This window comes from Haliotis rufescens, unplaced genomic scaffold, assembly GCF_023055435.1.
Source record: "Haliotis rufescens isolate VD_foot unplaced genomic scaffold, xgHalRufe1.0.p SCAF_11, whole genome shotgun sequence".
Taxonomy (NCBI): domain Eukaryota; kingdom Metazoa; phylum Mollusca; class Gastropoda; order Lepetellida; family Haliotidae; genus Haliotis; species Haliotis rufescens.
This window is the reverse complement of record NW_025963791.1, coordinates 9,916,835-9,934,358: the sequence shown is the minus strand read 5'-3', so window position 1 is coordinate 9,934,358 and position 17,524 is coordinate 9,916,835. Positions and strand designations below refer to the sequence as shown.

At 39.0% G+C, this 17,524-nt stretch overlaps 1 protein-coding gene across 5 annotated transcripts in view; it reads right to left on the bottom strand.

Annotated features, from left to right (window-relative positions):
- LOC124146364 (cholesterol transporter ABCA5-like) overlaps positions 1 to 17,524 on the bottom strand; it is a 128,594-nt gene that overhangs the window by 58,181 nt on the left and 52,889 nt on the right. The window contains exons 1-2 of one of the 5 annotated variants that reach the window (XM_048392194.1): positions 1,626 to 1,686; positions 594 to 597 (exon numbers count right to left, since the gene is read on the bottom strand). The exons of 1 other annotated variant lie outside the window; for it this stretch is intronic. The gene's annotated coding sequence lies outside the window, so the exon portion shown is untranslated. Of the gene's footprint in view, positions 1 to 593; positions 598 to 1,625; positions 1,687 to 5,171; positions 5,288 to 10,793; positions 10,999 to 17,524 lie in introns of those variants that run through there. 3 more of the 5 variants (XM_048392193.1, XM_048392192.1, XM_048392196.1) reach the window with 3 other exon arrangements.

Genomic DNA, 17,524 nt, shown 5'->3' with positions numbered 1-17,524 from the left:
AGGGCAAAATCAAATTTTGAAATATTCCTAAAGAGTAAAAGGCACCACTTCAGTCCTTGGTTAATACAAGTACCATGTTTAGATGAAAAGTCTTTCACAGTTTTCAAGTGGTCCTCCAGAAAAGACACCTACCACCCCTGCACCACCCCCACCCCCACCCCCAGCCTAATTTTTAGTCCAAATTGTTTCCAAGGAAATCAAGAAAAATAAAAATGCCCCAAATCTGCAAATAGCAAAAGGCACCACTTTAAGATCTGTTTGAACTGTTTTCGGGACGGATGGAAGGACAGACAAGGTGTCGATTATAAATGTGGGTGGATAAAATATAAACATTATCAGGTACCGTATTCAACGTAATAAGCGCCCAGGACGCTCTCAAAATTAGAAATAGAAGGCTCTTATAAGAATATTATTTTGGTGGAAAAACAGAGTTGAAAGATAAATTCCGTGGTTTATGCTGACAGCCTGAAATGTTATGTACAACAGATATATTTTTCCAGAATTTAATTTCCCATAATTAAGGGTGCATATAACACACGAGTGTGTATTATACGCGAATAAATAAGTCTTGTGTACATTGATCAATCGGAAGGGGTGCTAATTTGGATTATTAACTAGCCAATATGTTAGCCATTATTGCCGTTGGCGCTTATTACCTCGAATACGGTAAAACATATACACATATTGGCATAGATACAGGCATAGATAGGTACAGGAAAGTGTATTAACTGTATGCTTTTCCTTTGTTATTGCAGAACATCTCAAAATTTGTACTATAGATGATAACCATTTATATTCTAAATATAGTTCCTCAAATCTACGTGCAGAAATCCATTTGGGTTACAACCAAGGATAAGGAGACGGTGAGGCTAGACAGGTTGCCTTATTTACAACTACATGTTGTGTTTTCCCAAACACTCAGCACTCCAAAGCATGACAAGACATCAATCGATCATTATTGAACTTAAGGCGAGCCTTGTTAACAGCCAACACCAGTGGGTCACATCAAGGAAACCAGCTATTGTATTATACAGATAAAATCTTTACATCAATTTTGGCCACTTTTCTAATTCAGTTTGTTTACATTTTGTTTTCCCTTTGAACAGTATTCCAGTTATATCCCGTCGTGTCTGCCTAATGTAAGAGGAAAGCCCTTAGTGATGCAGGCCTCAGGTGTTTACCGCTTTGGTGAATTGAGGCACAAGCACAGGTATGGTGGCGACACACCTAGAAACATACTCGGGATGAACTGGGATTGGAAACCACGATCATAGGTTTCTGGCATGCCCATGGGACAGCGGGTTGTGGCGCCTTAGATGACAGTCACCATTTCATGACAAATGTTTATTAAATTGTGTAGACTTTTCAATAATAATTTTGTTGTTGTCAGCAATGATTATTTACAGGTTGTCATGACAGCTTGGATTAATTCTGTATGTGCTAAAGAGCATAAAACTCGCTCACATATCCCAATTGTGTAGATCGTGTGAATATGGTTCTACGCTGCTTTGATCAATATTTCAGAAATATCCCGGTGGGGGACACCAGAAATGGGCTTCACACATTGTACCCTTGTTGGGAATCAAACCCAGATCTTTGGTGCTATGAGCCAACGCTTAAACCACTGTTGGAGAAGTTCTCAGTCAGAGTGACACAAACTATTCAGTTAGGAATACATATAGAACAGAGTTGAGCAATATATCTTAATTGTTGCAAACTGCAAGTGCTGGCGACTAATGATTTATTATCACTACAACAACAGACATGATCAGGAACCCATACCTGTGATAGAAATTGGCACTCGTGCTATGGTTCTTGCCAAACTGCCCTATAGTTAAAGGATAGTTAGGGACTTGTAGAAATTTGCCAGTGTGATGTTCTATTTATTGTATACAGTGGTATATTTCAGTTTGAATTTTAGATTCAGTTTTCTGAAGTTGAGAAAAGTGATATTTTCACTGCAGTGAACATAACACTTGATATTTCACTGCAGTGAACATAACACTGATGGAACTATTGTCATAAAGAATTGTCTCCCTTTATCGTGAGTGTCAAGCCCATCCAGAAACTGTTGACTTTTAACCCTCTGTGTTCGGTAGGGAGAATTTACGTTTCAAAGTTTTACATTTGTAATGATTTAAATTAATTATCTGGTAGACACCCACACAAAAAGTATAAACACTAATAAATGGGTTATTTCATATATCTCTTGAAATATCATGTTGTTCTCATCTCGTAACGAGGGGAGGGGGAGGGGGTGGAGAGGAGATATTTCACTCAACACATGATATATCCTCTATATATCACTATATATCATTATAAGGACTAGGGGAGTAAGTCAGTGTTTATTGTAGCATGACGTATAACTTGATCTGGGTACATGACTGACTCATTATTGAAGCAATAATTGCGCAATACATCCATTCTGCCTTCTGTCGCAATAAACACTGCCAAGCCCTACAATGCACTACCCAATGTTGTTTCATATCACCTAGGGCCTCTGTGATTTATGTTCTTGTAAAATGTTGATACAACAAAAGAATGAAAAAAATAAAAAAGAATTCCCAATGTTTAAACCATTATGATGAACTCACTTCATGGTTTTGGTAATGTGTGGCTTTCCAAAGAGGTTGTGAATTATTTATGCAATAGTTTAAGCTTTGTCTTTCAGATAATCTGAGGCAAACATGGCACGAATCCATTGACAGTTCCTCTCATTCTTACAGTAAAAAAAGCTACAAGTCACTTCTACAGAGAGAGTTGTCTTTCTTTTCCAATAAATATTTCTTTAAATCATTACAAGCTAGATTTAGATGAAGTAACTTTGGTTTACATATAGAACCTTGAAGATACTCTAATACCCCTCTTGAGTAGATTATGTACTTATTGTCAATTGATTGGATAATATTTTATTGAAGATGAAATCAATGATTATTTGTGTGTAAATCATATAATGATGTAAAAAGTACTTTTAGGAATCGTATGTACATAATTTAGGAAATCAACACAATTTTATACACATCATTAGTAAGTTATAGTTACAAAAATGAAAATGTCCAAACAAATCTATGCTAATTTCTAAAATATGTAAATAAGCTTAGAAACCCTGTATTGTTAATTGTAAATACTTGTATATGAATTTCAACCTTTTTTAGGAAATGTAAAATGTAACGTTAACGTGTATTGTAAGCCAGTGGCCTTTACACAGAAATACAACTGTCTTAAAACTCTCTGTCAGTCTGTCTGATGAAGTATTGTTGATGCAGTTGATTCTGAGCCAGGAGTGAGTGAGTGAGTTTAGTTTAACGTCGCTTTTAACAGTATTCCAGTTATATCGCGGCATGTCAGCTTAATGTGGGAAGAAAGCCTGAAGTGACGCAGGTCTCAGACGTTTACCACTTCAGTGAAACCCACGAGCACGGGCATGGTGCTGACAAAACTAGAAACATAATCGGGGCGAACCGGGATTCGAACCCACAATCATAGGTTTCTGGCGTGACCAAGGGACGCAACTCTGCACAACGAATCGCGGCGCCTCAGATGACTGGGCCACCCATGCCCCCGCATTAATTAATGAGGGGCAGATAATCCACAATTACGAGTTGTAGTAGTGATGAATATAGAAAGAGTTTGCCGGAACCGGACTGTTTGTTCAACACAACTGTGGATTTTACACATTCGTGTTTGAGACAACATGTTGGACTTTTTGTTTTTGTTGGATGGTCATGACAATATAAGATTTTGTTTGTTTGGTTTGTTGTTTAACGCAGCACTCATCAATATTCCAGCTATATGATGGCGGTCTGTAAATAATCGAGTCTGACCAGACAATCCAAGGATTGATATCATGAGCATCGATCCACGTGATTGGGATACAATGACATGCATCAACCATTGGTCAGCGAGTCTGATCACCTGATCCCGTTAGTCGCCTCTTATGACAAGCATAGTCGCCTTTTACGGCAAGCATGGCCTGCTGAAGACCTATTCTACCCCTGACCTTCAAGGGTAAACAACATAAGAACATAACGAGTGTTGATATGTTGTTCGTTTGTTTGTTGTTTAATGCCAAACTCAGCAATATTCCAGCTACACGATGGTGGTCTGTAAATAATCAAATCTGGACCAGGTATAAATTGCTGAAAAATTTATGAGGACAGTCAGGATATATCAGTTCCCATACCAGAGCTTGTAGACCCCAGCGGCTAGGGAAATCTTTCTCAAACATTAGGCTGAAAAATGTTTGAAATTTTGTCTTATTTCAGTTTTATCACTGTGTGGGTTATCTAACTGTATTTAGTAATACCATTACAAAACATTATGACAGGCCAGGCAGACTAAACAAACATGATATTTCATTGACCACGATAGACAAGAGTAGCTTTGATATTCCTCTAACGGGCAGAGTGCAGGCAATTGTCCTTTTTGCCATATTTGCCTGTATGTATGGGCGGCCATTCGGTCAAAAAATACAAGGTTGAAAAAAAGGACAAAAGTATGCAATTAAGGTCAAATATTTATTCCTCATTGTCAACGTTCTTTCGTGCTCACTGACGTTCTTTATTGAAAACGTCCTTTAGTACTTACTGAAGTTCTTTCGTACACATTGTTTTCTTATGACGACTTTTCGTAACATTTGACTATTAATATTGCATACTTTTGACATTTATTTCAACTTTGTATGTTTAACCGGCGTCTGTTTGTTTTGTATTTTGACCTTTAGTAGTAACATATAGTTCTTTATTCGTAATATTTGACCTTAATTGCATTTTAATTGTATTTTTTGACTGAATGGCCGCCCATATGTATGGTAGTTACGCTACTATCAAATAGAAAAGTTTCAGGAACTATATTGACTGTTGTCACTGTCTGAGTGACTGACCAATCACTGACATTGCGATGACAATGCCCACATTCAGGAAAAACTTGCAAATTAGAAACTGCTTGTGAAGCATGATACAATTTAAGAATAACATTAAATGATAAAGATTGAGTTTAAAATCCTGCATGTCTCTGTTGGGATGGTAAATAGCCTGTATTAGGAATAAACACATGTACAATGTATTAACAATGTTTATTCCTGACACATAATATGTACCATCCAAAAACAGACTTTCATGTCATCATGACCACTATTTAGATTGTAAATAATTGGGTCAGTCTTAACAAACCTGGTATCAGGACCAATGACCAATGATCCATTCCATTCTGGTCTGAGTGATCCCTAGGTAACCATGTCACACCCTGAGAGCACAAAATGTATTTGAAATATCTCTTGCGACATTAGCATTGGGTACAGGTGCAGAGATAAACTTTGACCTAGAATCCAGATAAGTTAAGGTGTTTGATAACAAATGAGGTCAACACACCAAAGAAAACACTATACAGGCAGCGGCAGGCGTAATGACAGTTTGAAATAAGGTTTAAAATCAATCTTATGGATATTTTAAGGGTCAGGGTATACACATGAATGCATATTCATGAATATTCGATTCTTGTGACCACAAATAACAAATTCAATTCATGAATGGATACAGTTCGATCCACCGAATACGCGAGGGAATTGTAACAGCCCTACTGATCACGGTCAAGAATTGCTGCCCTGGCATACCACTCGCCTTTATGTTGCAAATTATGTTTTCTGCCATCTGTGAATGGGAGATAAATCCTTCATTCTTCTGTAAACATGGTCTCACACCACTGGCACACAGCCCGTTCCAGGTGTTACCTAGCACATGGTATTTGTCCCACAGTTGAGAAATTACACTTTTTGATTTGCCAAACATTCAGACAGCTTGGGATATTAAACGTCCCCTCCCTCAATCGTACTCACAGTTCGTCATTTAGTCTTTTCATTGAAATACTTCACTCAATTGCATTACGTGAAATTTCATTGTGATTAGATGTTGCATTTGACAGACGCAACGACACAGTATTGTAAATATACACCTCAAAAGGTATGAGTTACATTCAAATAATTAATTCCCTTATTGTTTGATGGTAGTGTATCATAAATTACATGAATTATGGGTACCTATCCCCAGCTGAAATGGCGATGGAATCACCATGGTATACCAGTGCTGGTAAATCATAGGCACCACGGATTAGCATAGTACATTTGACCTAATCAACCATGGTGTACCATGGTCAATGGCCCTTTACCACACAATTCTGTGGTGGTAAAATCTTCAATGACCATGGTCTATCATGGTAAAAATCTTCAATGACCATGGTCTACCTTGTTAAAATCTTCAATGACCATGGTCTACCATGGTAAAATCTTCAATGACCATGGTCTACCATGGTAAAATCTTCAATGACCATGGTCTAACATGGTAAAATCTTCAATGACCATGGTCTAACATGGTAAAATCTTTAATGACCATGGTCAACTGTGGTTTCTGATGACCATGGTATACCATGGTAAGAAATGAAAGTGACCACAGTTTTGCATGGTTTAGCATGATATACCATTGCCAGTAAATGGCACCATGGATTAATAAGCATGGTGTACCATGGTCAGTTACCCTTTACCACTCAATTCAGTGGTGCCAATTACCGCTGACATAGTGTACCATGGTGTACCAAGGTAAAATCTTTAATGACCATGGTCTCCCATGGTAAAATCTTCAATGACCATGGTCTACCATGGTTACCATAGTACACCAAGTGAAAGTGACCACTCAGGGCTCGAAAAATCCACTCATCCGCTCGTATTGATGAGTGGTGGCATGTGCAGGGTGAGAAAGAAGTGAACAAATGCTTGTCCTCCTCGGCGAGTACATATTTCAGTCATATCAATTCATCTCTTTTAAAATTCAATAAAATACTATATTTTTTTTAGTATAGCATTATGCGCACCAACCTCTAGGTGATTCAGCATTTTGGAAAAATATATGCACAGAAAAAATAACATCTTATCGCTTCAGCGAATTCAATAATTGCAGCTTAACGATCGAGTGATAACAAACATGGTCAATACAAATATGAAATTTGAGAAAAAACATCACTAGCCAATATTATTTACCATATAAATTGTCTTTCCTGTTCTGTGAGGCATTGTTTTATATGCAAAGATTAAGATTACTGTGTATTTTCTCGTAAACTAAGCCGGAAACAGCAATCAGCTGTACACTCTTTTTCTCTTATTCCACTGGTGATTCAGTTAAAATTTACCCAGTAATAAAACTTCAAAGAATTTGGATGCAATGATCGGCAGAATTGTATCAGAAATTTAACTTTTATTTTATCAGGAATAATATATTCCATTATCATATAATGGGTAGGTTTCTCGGCAGGATAAAGCCAACGGATAAAAACGATATCCGTTGAGATCATATGCAGATAGAGATGCAAATATCAAAGGTCAAGTAGGACTACTTTCACTGTTTATAAACAAACAAGGCGTCGCCCTTGTCATTTGGCGATCGAGTCAGAATTAACCATCCGGAGTCTGGATAAACTACAGGGATAATTGCTATCATTATAAAAAAAAACAGTCTAATATACTGAAAATCAGTGTCTAACTGTGATGTAGCTAAGGCATTTTATAAGTTTTGGCAACTTTGGAGATATAAATTTCGAAAAAAATTTGCGAGGGCACGATCGAGGCCTAGCCAAGCGGGATCAGCAGCCATATCTGTGCTTGTAGACCTCTGCAGCTTGAAACCTTCTCCACACTTCTAAACGTTATGACAGGACAGACCGACTCTCAACAACGTCTGACCGTGGCCGTGACGTCTCATAGACTAGGGTTAGAGTAGCTTCCCTTTGACAAAGGGCAGTTACTCTAGCGGACAGACCGATGGATTACCGCGAAAGGCAATTAAAAACAACTGTTGTTTTGCGTATACATGTTGCTTCGCCACTGTATAAGAAACAGATTTCAGTTGGAACTATATTGGCTACTGTCATTGTCCGACTGACACATCACTGACCCTGTGACGTAAAAAATATTAATGCGCGCATTCCAGGAAAACTCGCAATGTTTTAGCGATTTTAAAGCACAGAATTAAAGAATGACATTATATGATAAAGAGGTTATCACGCTTGTGTGTTTGGGGATGGTAAATATCCTGTATTAGGAATAAACACTATGTATTTAGCTCGCCAAGGCTCGTTAAATACAATGTTTATTCCTAATGCAGGATATTTACCATCCCCAAACACACTCTCGTGATAACCTCTATATATCGTTTCATTTTGGTTGCAGCTTTACCAAAAATATGAATAAAAATAATACTAACCATTACTAACACTGAATGGTGACATCTTCTGAAGATCTTAGCATAACCAGTTATTAATGGACAAAACATTTGAAATCATAAGGCCAGGCGTTTTATATTTTTTGGATTACGGACCCGCCGACTTTAATTTTTTAGAAAATGTAAAGAAAAAATAATCAGATTTCCATTTTTGTTTCCCCCGCCGATAGCTACTTAATCAGTTATTTTATTTGTTATCAACACCTTTCAGTAAAAAACATATGAATTTACCATTGTAAACTGGTAAAGAGATACATAATTGATCTTTGTTGATCTCTAAGCCGAACATGAATAGCCCCCTTTGACTATTGTCCTTGTTGTAAGTGGTAGAATTTTAATTTTTACAAAGGGCTTTATCGTCATCTGACTTTTTTTCTTTTTTCTTTTCCTTCCTCCAACCCTGGAGTTTGAGCTGAAAAATCTGTAGTCCTAAAAATATAAAAAGCCTGGCCTGAGACTTTGTTCATTTCAACGCTTGTATGTTTTGTACTAATACAGTAAACATATACCTGATCATAGAGGTTATAAGGAATGGTTAGTGTTAATATAACATTTGAACAAGAGCAAGAGCAAGACTTACCCAAGCTGAGTTTTTGCTTTGTACAATCGATCATCATATGACCCAAAAGATGAACTAGGATCACAGACTTGCTCATTAGAGTTACATTTTCACATTTTTTTAAAAGAAAATCACCCTTGACCATGTCGGAAGTCCATTTATGAGACTTTTTGTAAGAAAGAAAAAAGGCTCTTTTTCATTATTTTCACTATCTCAGCCTCATCTTTCATTTTTTAAATTTGGGCCAAAGAAGGACGTAATATTACATGATTGTTTCCACAAATATACCTAATGAAAGGCTGCAAAAAGCCAGGTATAGTACAGCTGTGTTATCACCACAACAGTGGTCTTGATATGCGGTCAAGTTTGTCATATTTACCTTTGATAAGGGCTAGTCAGTCATACCAGGGTTACCAGGGTCAGCGCCAGACATATCACCATGGTAACAGATATATGTGTCCTGTCTGCAGGTGTTAGAGACTACATATGTACTCATTAATGGGAACTATTTCCCAAAAGTAGAAGTAAATCAATAACTGACTTTCACATAATGCCTGATAAAAGGAGTATGAATCCTGATTGAGACTGCGTTCAACACAACCACTAGAACTGGTAGTCTTGAGACAAGTGAAAATTACGCTTTTTCACAAAATTTATTACGCCATGGACTAATTAGATTTAAAATGTTTAACTTGTTAAATCTACCCCTTGATAGGGAGCAAAATAATATAGATTAGTGAAACCGGTTGAGTAAATTATACAGTTCATCTTTGGATTTTTGTAATTTTTATATAGATCTCTCTCTGCCTCTCTCTCATAACAATAATAATAAAAATCAGTATTTATAATGCACTGTACATATCCAACAATAAAGTATTATCATGGCAATATTACATTTATTTCACTAGCGGATATGGAGGGATTAGGGGTAGAGGGTGGTGGGAGATGCATTCTCATTCACTAGTCTCTCATATTTAAAATGTGTTAGATCACCCCCCCGCCCCATGGTTTGGATACGCGCCATAAAGTCATTTAGTAGTTATATACATAATGCTATTCTTGTTAATGTCGAATGCCTGTGGAATGTTCTTGATAATAATTTTAAAATAGTCAGTAGGCAGTTCAGACTCATGCGGCTACTTAGTGAAAGGCAAGCTATGGGTATGTGTGTACCCGAGTTAACCTGTTGACATCGCGTAAGCACACTTTCAAAGGCTACATCTGGCTATGTAGAAGACAGTGACAGTAGATCGACTTACCCTGGTCAAGCTCTATACGGTTATGCAGAGTAGCTAAACAACCTGCCTGTCGACAAACAAGTCGATTATATCTACATGTACACCAAATGGTGTTTCTGTGGACGTTAAATTGTCTTGCAACATCACGTTGACTTGATCCTGCTTCAAGCATACCAATGGCTCGCAGACGCTCATTTTCGGACAGGCGTGCCATTTCGTAATGTTGAATAATTGCGTAATTTTGTTGTTTTTCTGAGTGGTTGTCGTCAGCACGATGCTAAACAATGCATATAACGCACATGTTTTTATACCCATTGTTGGGTAGTGAAATGCATGGGGCTTGCATAAAAGTCAACTTTTGCATGGAATGCATGCTTTTCTGCGGCAGTTTCGTTTTTGTGACTTGATTCCATACATGTACTACAATATTGAAAACCTAACTTTACTTATTTGAAAAATACACTAAAATATTGGTGTCACAGGAACTTTCGTTGTTGAGTACATATATGATCATATATATATGATGCTGTACACGTTAATATCGAATTCCCGTGGAGTGGTCTTAGTAATATTTTTTTAAAAAGTCTGTAGGCAGTTCAGACTCATGCGGCTACTTAGTGAAAGGCAAGCTATGGGTTTGTGTGTACCCGAGTTTACCTGTTGACATTGACAAGCACACTTTCAAAGGCTACATCTGGCTACGAAGAAGACAGTGACAGTAGATCGACTTACCTTTGTCAAGCTCTATACGGTAATGCAGAGTAGCTAAACAACCCGCCTGTCGACAAACAAGCCGACTATATCTACTAACTACTCACTACATCTCATTACCTGGTGATGGTCACCTGATTGTTTTGATGTCATCGTCACACGACTGGGTGGATTGCGCAAAGCCAAGGCTAGACCGAGTTGCTTCCCTTGGACATGCCTCTGAATGGACAAAAGGATTGGCTGCAGCTGCCACAACTTCGAGTGACGGTACAGTTACCTCCCTTCGTTGCAGACGACAAGGACTAAAGCGTTTCTATTTGCACAGGTCTCGTTCGCCACCTGTTTACATGTGACTTCGTGACCAATATGTACGCTGATGTTAATGTTCTGGAAAGACATCGTTTTGTCTTTACGACTCTCCAGGCACAGGGGCGTGTAACTAGGTCTGGGACGGGTAACTCGGGTACTCGGGTACTCGGGTCGGGTGGGTACTGAGAAGGACCCGGGTACCAACAGAACTACCCGGACCCGTGGTTGGTCATGTGATATATCGTTTAATGACAAAAATGATCTGGAACTATATGGTTACACTACAAGTCACTAATGTCCGCATGTCCTTCTGACTATGCACCCATATGTTTGAATAGAGACAAGAAAACATTGATGCAAGGCAAAAAATATTATTTATTTTGAGTATTGGGCAATACATGCAGTTGATACATGTGCATGGGATAGGTCTATTTAGAAATAGTTTCTTGTTTAACGCCGCACTCAGCAGTATTCCAGGCATATGACGGCGTGAGTCTGGACCAGATAATCCAGTGATTGACACCAAGAGCATCGGACTGCGCGATTGGAATATGATGTTATGCATCGACCAAATCGGCGAGACTGACTACCATATATGACTACCCAATCCTGTTCGTCGCCTCGTACAGCAAGCATTGGTTTATTTAAAAAGAAGATCGAAGGAAATGGAACCAATTTCTGGCACAAATGTAAACATTGGCAGATGCACATACTCAAATAAATGATCACATTCTTTTTACACTCGGCATTTGGTTATAATAATGTAAATGAAAATACTAAGGGCTCTATATGGCAAAAAAGTCATACTACGTAGATAAGCTCTTTCTGTCACAACCACAGATGCACATACTCAAAATATTATCACGTAGTTGGAGAACTAATCAATAACGGAGATTCCTCGTCTCTTGTTTTACGTTTTTGGTCAGTTTCTTTTTTGTATTTCTTTCTTTCAAAGAAGAGTACTTGTGATAATGATGAGTTGAGTTACTTGGTCTTTTTCTATGTACTGTTTTTTATCCAGTGTCAGTAACTGTTGTGGAATGTGGTTTACTTGTAACAATTACTGGTTTGAGTTCATATGATGATGATTGATTGGTTTGTCGTTTAACGCCGCACTTAGCAATATTCCAGGTATATGACGGCGGTCTGTAAATAATCGAGTCTGGACCAGACAATCCAGTGATTAATATCATGAGCATCGATCCACGCAATTCGGATCGATGCCATGCACCAACCAAAGCCTGACCACCCTATCCCGTTAGTCGCCTCTTACGACAAGCATAGTCGCCTGATATACTGTTAAGATGTAACATAACAAGTCATCCATACTACTAAACAGAAGTAAAACTGCTTGTCCATTCGGATCAGTCGGACCCAAACCATTCCGCTGATGAGAGTCAAATAATGCATACGAATCAAAATCCGTAAAGATTGCAAAAGAGACATCATTAAAAGTTACTAAAAGTGACTAGGATAACAATATTGCTTGTTGAAATGATTCTATGAAATTTGTTTTCCCTGCTTCAATATTTGGAGCACCCGTGACGGGGCCATAAAACTGATTATGACCTAAATACCCCTCATAGCCTTCGGTGTTAACTATGTGACTGTAGAGAGCTGTGCCTTCATCCAACAGATTATCGAGGTCAGTGGAACACGGTACAGACGCAAATAGATTTGAGTCATGGGACACAAAATATATGATAGCGACCAGATCTACGGCTGTACATTGAATTCCATTAAACGGTTGAAAAATACTACAGCCTTGATGCAAATTCGCCGACACACTACTCCGATTTTGCTTTGACTCAGCTACCAAACATTTCACATGTGGCTATGTGTGGTGCACTTATTAAAAAAACACACGGGGGACTGGGTTAATTCAAAATACGGAATATAACTATTCCAAATATTTCCAGTGAACATGAGCATCCAAGCAATCAAAAGTGTGGTATGTAGAATGTGGAATTCAGCCATATTACATTTAAATTGAGATGTCGTCGTTGTTCATGAATAAGCATTATTCAGAACATATTTTATATTATGCTGTCATTTACGATCTCCGGAGTACAGTTCTTCTATTGTATGCACCGTGAAAATACGAAAATAAGTCCTTCAGGAAAAAAGGACATCGGATTACACATGAATGGTTTAATAATGTCACCTAATGACCAGAAACGGTCAGATGCATCAATTAACTATACATAAACTCGATTTTGAAGTATCTCTTATTGCTGGAAAAGAATAGCATCAACATTCCACGCACATGATTTGTATGTTTTGTTTCCGTAAATGCGTGTTTTGAAATTTCAAATAAACCAACATGTCGACATATATGCTACAAAATTAACGTTTCCCGTATACTTCCCCGCCTTCAGGGCGGGGAAGAATAAAACTTCAGTCAACTTGAGTGTATGCATGACCAGATCGATTTATACGTGTATCTAAATACATTTTGTCCAGGGCTACAGTCAAACTATTCCCAATCGGATATTTTGTACCTCTCTCTTGAGACCTTCAGCGGGTACCCGGGAAGGGTCGAGAAATAGGAGTGTGGGTACCCGGGAAGTATATTTGGGCTAGCAGCTATAGGATAGAAATCTATATATGGTCACACACAGTGTCAGTATAGTATATATATAAGGAATCATTTTATATAGTATACTGTCACTGGGTGTGACCATATATCCTGTAGCTGCTAGTTTTTTTGCGTTAAAATACCCCGAGTCTCTACCAGCGCCACTCTTGCAAGTATACCGATCCTCGTTTTGAATGTTTTTGTGTACTGGGTCGGGTGAGAAGAGCGTAGATTAAGTGTATGTGTGTGTGTTCGTGATATTAGCCGAGACCCGTGATGGGGTCCGACATGCAGTCAAGACAGGACACTACACGGCCGAGAACAGAATTCCAAAGCAGATTGCATAACTGTCAACCCTAAAACACATATAGGGACATTAAGGTATAGTCTACTTAAGACCTAATTATGTTTCCCAGGTATTATATAAAGGATCACTTCTTGAATAAAATTCAGTATCTCACAATGTAGCTACAATTTTAAGTCGTGTGATAACACTGCGGAATTCAGTGTAGCACAGTGTACGACTCGTGTATTAAGTGTGCGGAATTCAGAGTCTCAAAATGTAGGAATCACTCATGTTCGTTTTACAATTCATTCATGAGACAGCTGTACACAATGTCATTAAAATCAGATCTTAGTTCTCGCTTGTGACAGTCGGAATGTGTTTTCTAATTTTGCAACCTCGAAAACGTTAACACGGGGTATTCCGAACGACAGTTTCGACCCTTACGACTGCATGATTATCGTCTATCTCTCGCTTCCGTGGGATAAACATTTGAACGGAGGAGGCGTTGCACATTATGTGGGAAGCACTGCTATGCAATCTCAACCATATATTAGACATTCCGAAATGTTCGTTTGGTCAGTTTTCAAAATTTTAATCGAGAATCGTGTCAACATATTTTTCAAGCGTAGTCTGAAATGGAAGTCGCCAGGTTGAAACGAGTGCCGTGAAGCTCGAGAAGCTTATATATTAGCTGCTTTCTAATTGGCTAATATCGTCATTTCAGTGGTCGGTCAAAGTTCGCGAAAGATCGTTCTGACGTGGCCTCAGATCTTTGTTTAGCGACAGCCAGAACTTAGATCTGATTTTAATTAGTTGTTAAGCGGCAGCCAGAACTTAGATCTGATTTTAATGAGTTTGCAGCTGTACATGGCCTTTTCTAATTTTGATTTTACCACACGATATGACATGATTCGTTTGGATGAAAGTGAGTGAATGAGTATGGTTTTACGCCGCTTTTATCAATATTCCAGCAATATCACGGCGGGGGACACCAGAAATGGGCTTCACACATAGTACCCATGTCGGGAATCGAACCCGGGTCTTCGTCGTGAAGAGCAAACGCTTTAACCCCTAGGCTACCCGACCGCCCCGTTATGAGGAAAGAAGTTGGCTATGCTCAGAGCCCCAGACTGCAACGAAAAACTGGTATCCATGATTGCCTTTGTCAAACAGCTAACCAACATCACTGTAGCCACACATTTGATCTACGGAGTCACTCTGTCAGATCAGAGAGTCAACAGGAGGGTGAGTGAGTTTTTTAAGGCCGAATTGGAAATCTTGCAGCCATTCACAACAATATTTCGGCCTATTTCTCATTAATTTTGTCAAAACTGACGGTAGGTATGGATGATTTTATTTACTATTTTAATAAGCTGTTTAGTAGGAAGAGACAATCCGAATCCATCATGGCTAGGTTTCCCCTGCGAATCTGACACTTTGATTACGAGATGTGCGAACAATCGAGAATCGATTATAAACGAAAACGAAACATTCGCTTCTTAACAGTGCAGTAAAATCTTGACATGGGTGGTCATAAGAAATTAAAATACAAACAAGAATACACTGGTCAGACTATAGACTTAAACTGTAGTTTAAAAAGCCGGTTCTTAACAGTACTAAGAAATACAATAACATTAGAAGCGGGGGATAGTTTGTCAAGGGCGGGCCATATGGGATAAGAAATAGATACACTGTATGTGATGCCCATTTCGGGAATTCCTCGGCCTCGATGCTACTGGAATATTGTGTGTAAAAGGTTCCCCACTCACCCTTGTAACAGAAGACACAGATAAGAATGAATATATCATTGTTCCTGACTAGTATTGCATCTGTGTTCAGTTAGTTATTAACATAACAAATTGTCAGTCAAAGATTAGACACCAAACAGGAAGATTTTCGTTTTCAAAGATCAGACAACTACATTAGCGCCTGAGACATTCAACCCCCATACAATGTGCTACATATATAAACAAGCGCAATGTATTGATCCGGTTGTTGCAGAAAAAGATGTCACGTACCCGAAGATTATTAAAGGCCCACTTATTTTCTTTAAAGGAGCTTCACACTGGCGCTTATCAGAAGAATTTTTGTATGTCTCGGTGGCCTGTCAATAATCAATTTCAGGCCCAATCAGTGTGTGATATTATGAGAAACGTCTCACGCCGTCGGTGCGCGATGACACATAAACGTCACACGATCAAATTTAGTCGAATCTTTCGATAAGCAAGAGTGTCGGCAACCTATTCTTAATATTCCCACCTTGTTCTTTATCTGAAATTCATGGGTAAAAGTGCTGTTAGAAAGAAGTGTGCAAAACAGCGATTATTATCCCTCTCATTTACACTCTCCTACCCAGAGTTCCATGCGGCCGGCAGCCAGCTAGCATAGTACCTCTGCCACAGGCCAGCGCCATGTGACGATTCGTCACATCTTTCACAGTCCATTCAAGATATTGCATATGCTTTTCATCCGTTTCATGTTTGACAAGTCTACACATTTTCATAAACAAATGTCAAAGAATGGTTAACTTTCATTGAGAAAGTATGCAAATACGTAAAAATCTACTTGTTTTTGCGTAGTTATCCTATGTTTACATTGGTTGTACGGCTCCACGTGCTGTCATCGAAGCCCAACGGAGATCTAGCGACACGGTCACTTTGATGCATAAATATATATTGTCATGCAACTCACTGTCGCAGTTGTAGTAGCATATCTATATAGATATGCAAAATAATATGTAAAGCGCCCCCAAATAATGCCATATGTTATGCTGAGTCACCACTGCGACGGAGTGTGTCTCATTTAGTCTCATTAAGGAAGTGACGTCAGGATGTTTTACTGTGACGTCATCCTTCTGTCATTGAAGTGACGCTCTAATGACTGCTCGTTGCTCTAGGTGTGTGGATTGATACCTGGATATTTAGACACCTACGTTCAATAGCGATACGACTGTAAGGTAAGGCACCATTGGGTACACATGCATTATACCGGACACCTATCCGCCATGTTTGTTTGATGCTACTAATAAAGCCGCACGCGACATCATCACTATTAAACATTACATTTATTTACTAAAGCATTAAGAAAGCTGTTGAGTGGATGGCAAGCCCCCCCCCCCCCCCCCCCCCCCCCCCAACCCCCTGTTATTTTAGCGAGGCGACACAAATGTTTTATCTCATCGCGTTTAGGATCTTAGCGCTTAGTTGATACCGGGGGGCACGGGGGGCCCAGTCGTCTAAGGCGCCGCGATCCGCTGTGCAAACTTGCGTCCCTTGGGCCCGCCAGAAACCTATGATTGTGGGTTCGAATCCCGGTTCGCCCCGATTATGTTTCTAGGTTTGTCAGCACCATACCCGTGCTCGTGGGTTTCACCGAAGTGGTAAACGTCTGAGACCTGCATCACTTCGGGCTTTCCTCCCACATTAAGCTGACACGCCGTGATATGACTGGAATACTGTTAAAAGCGGCGTTAAACCCAACTCACTCGCTCACTCACTAGTTGATACCTTAACATAGACGTACGACAGTCGGAGCGCTTAGGTTGTTTTGAACAACGGCACCCAAGGCCCCGTTCCACGA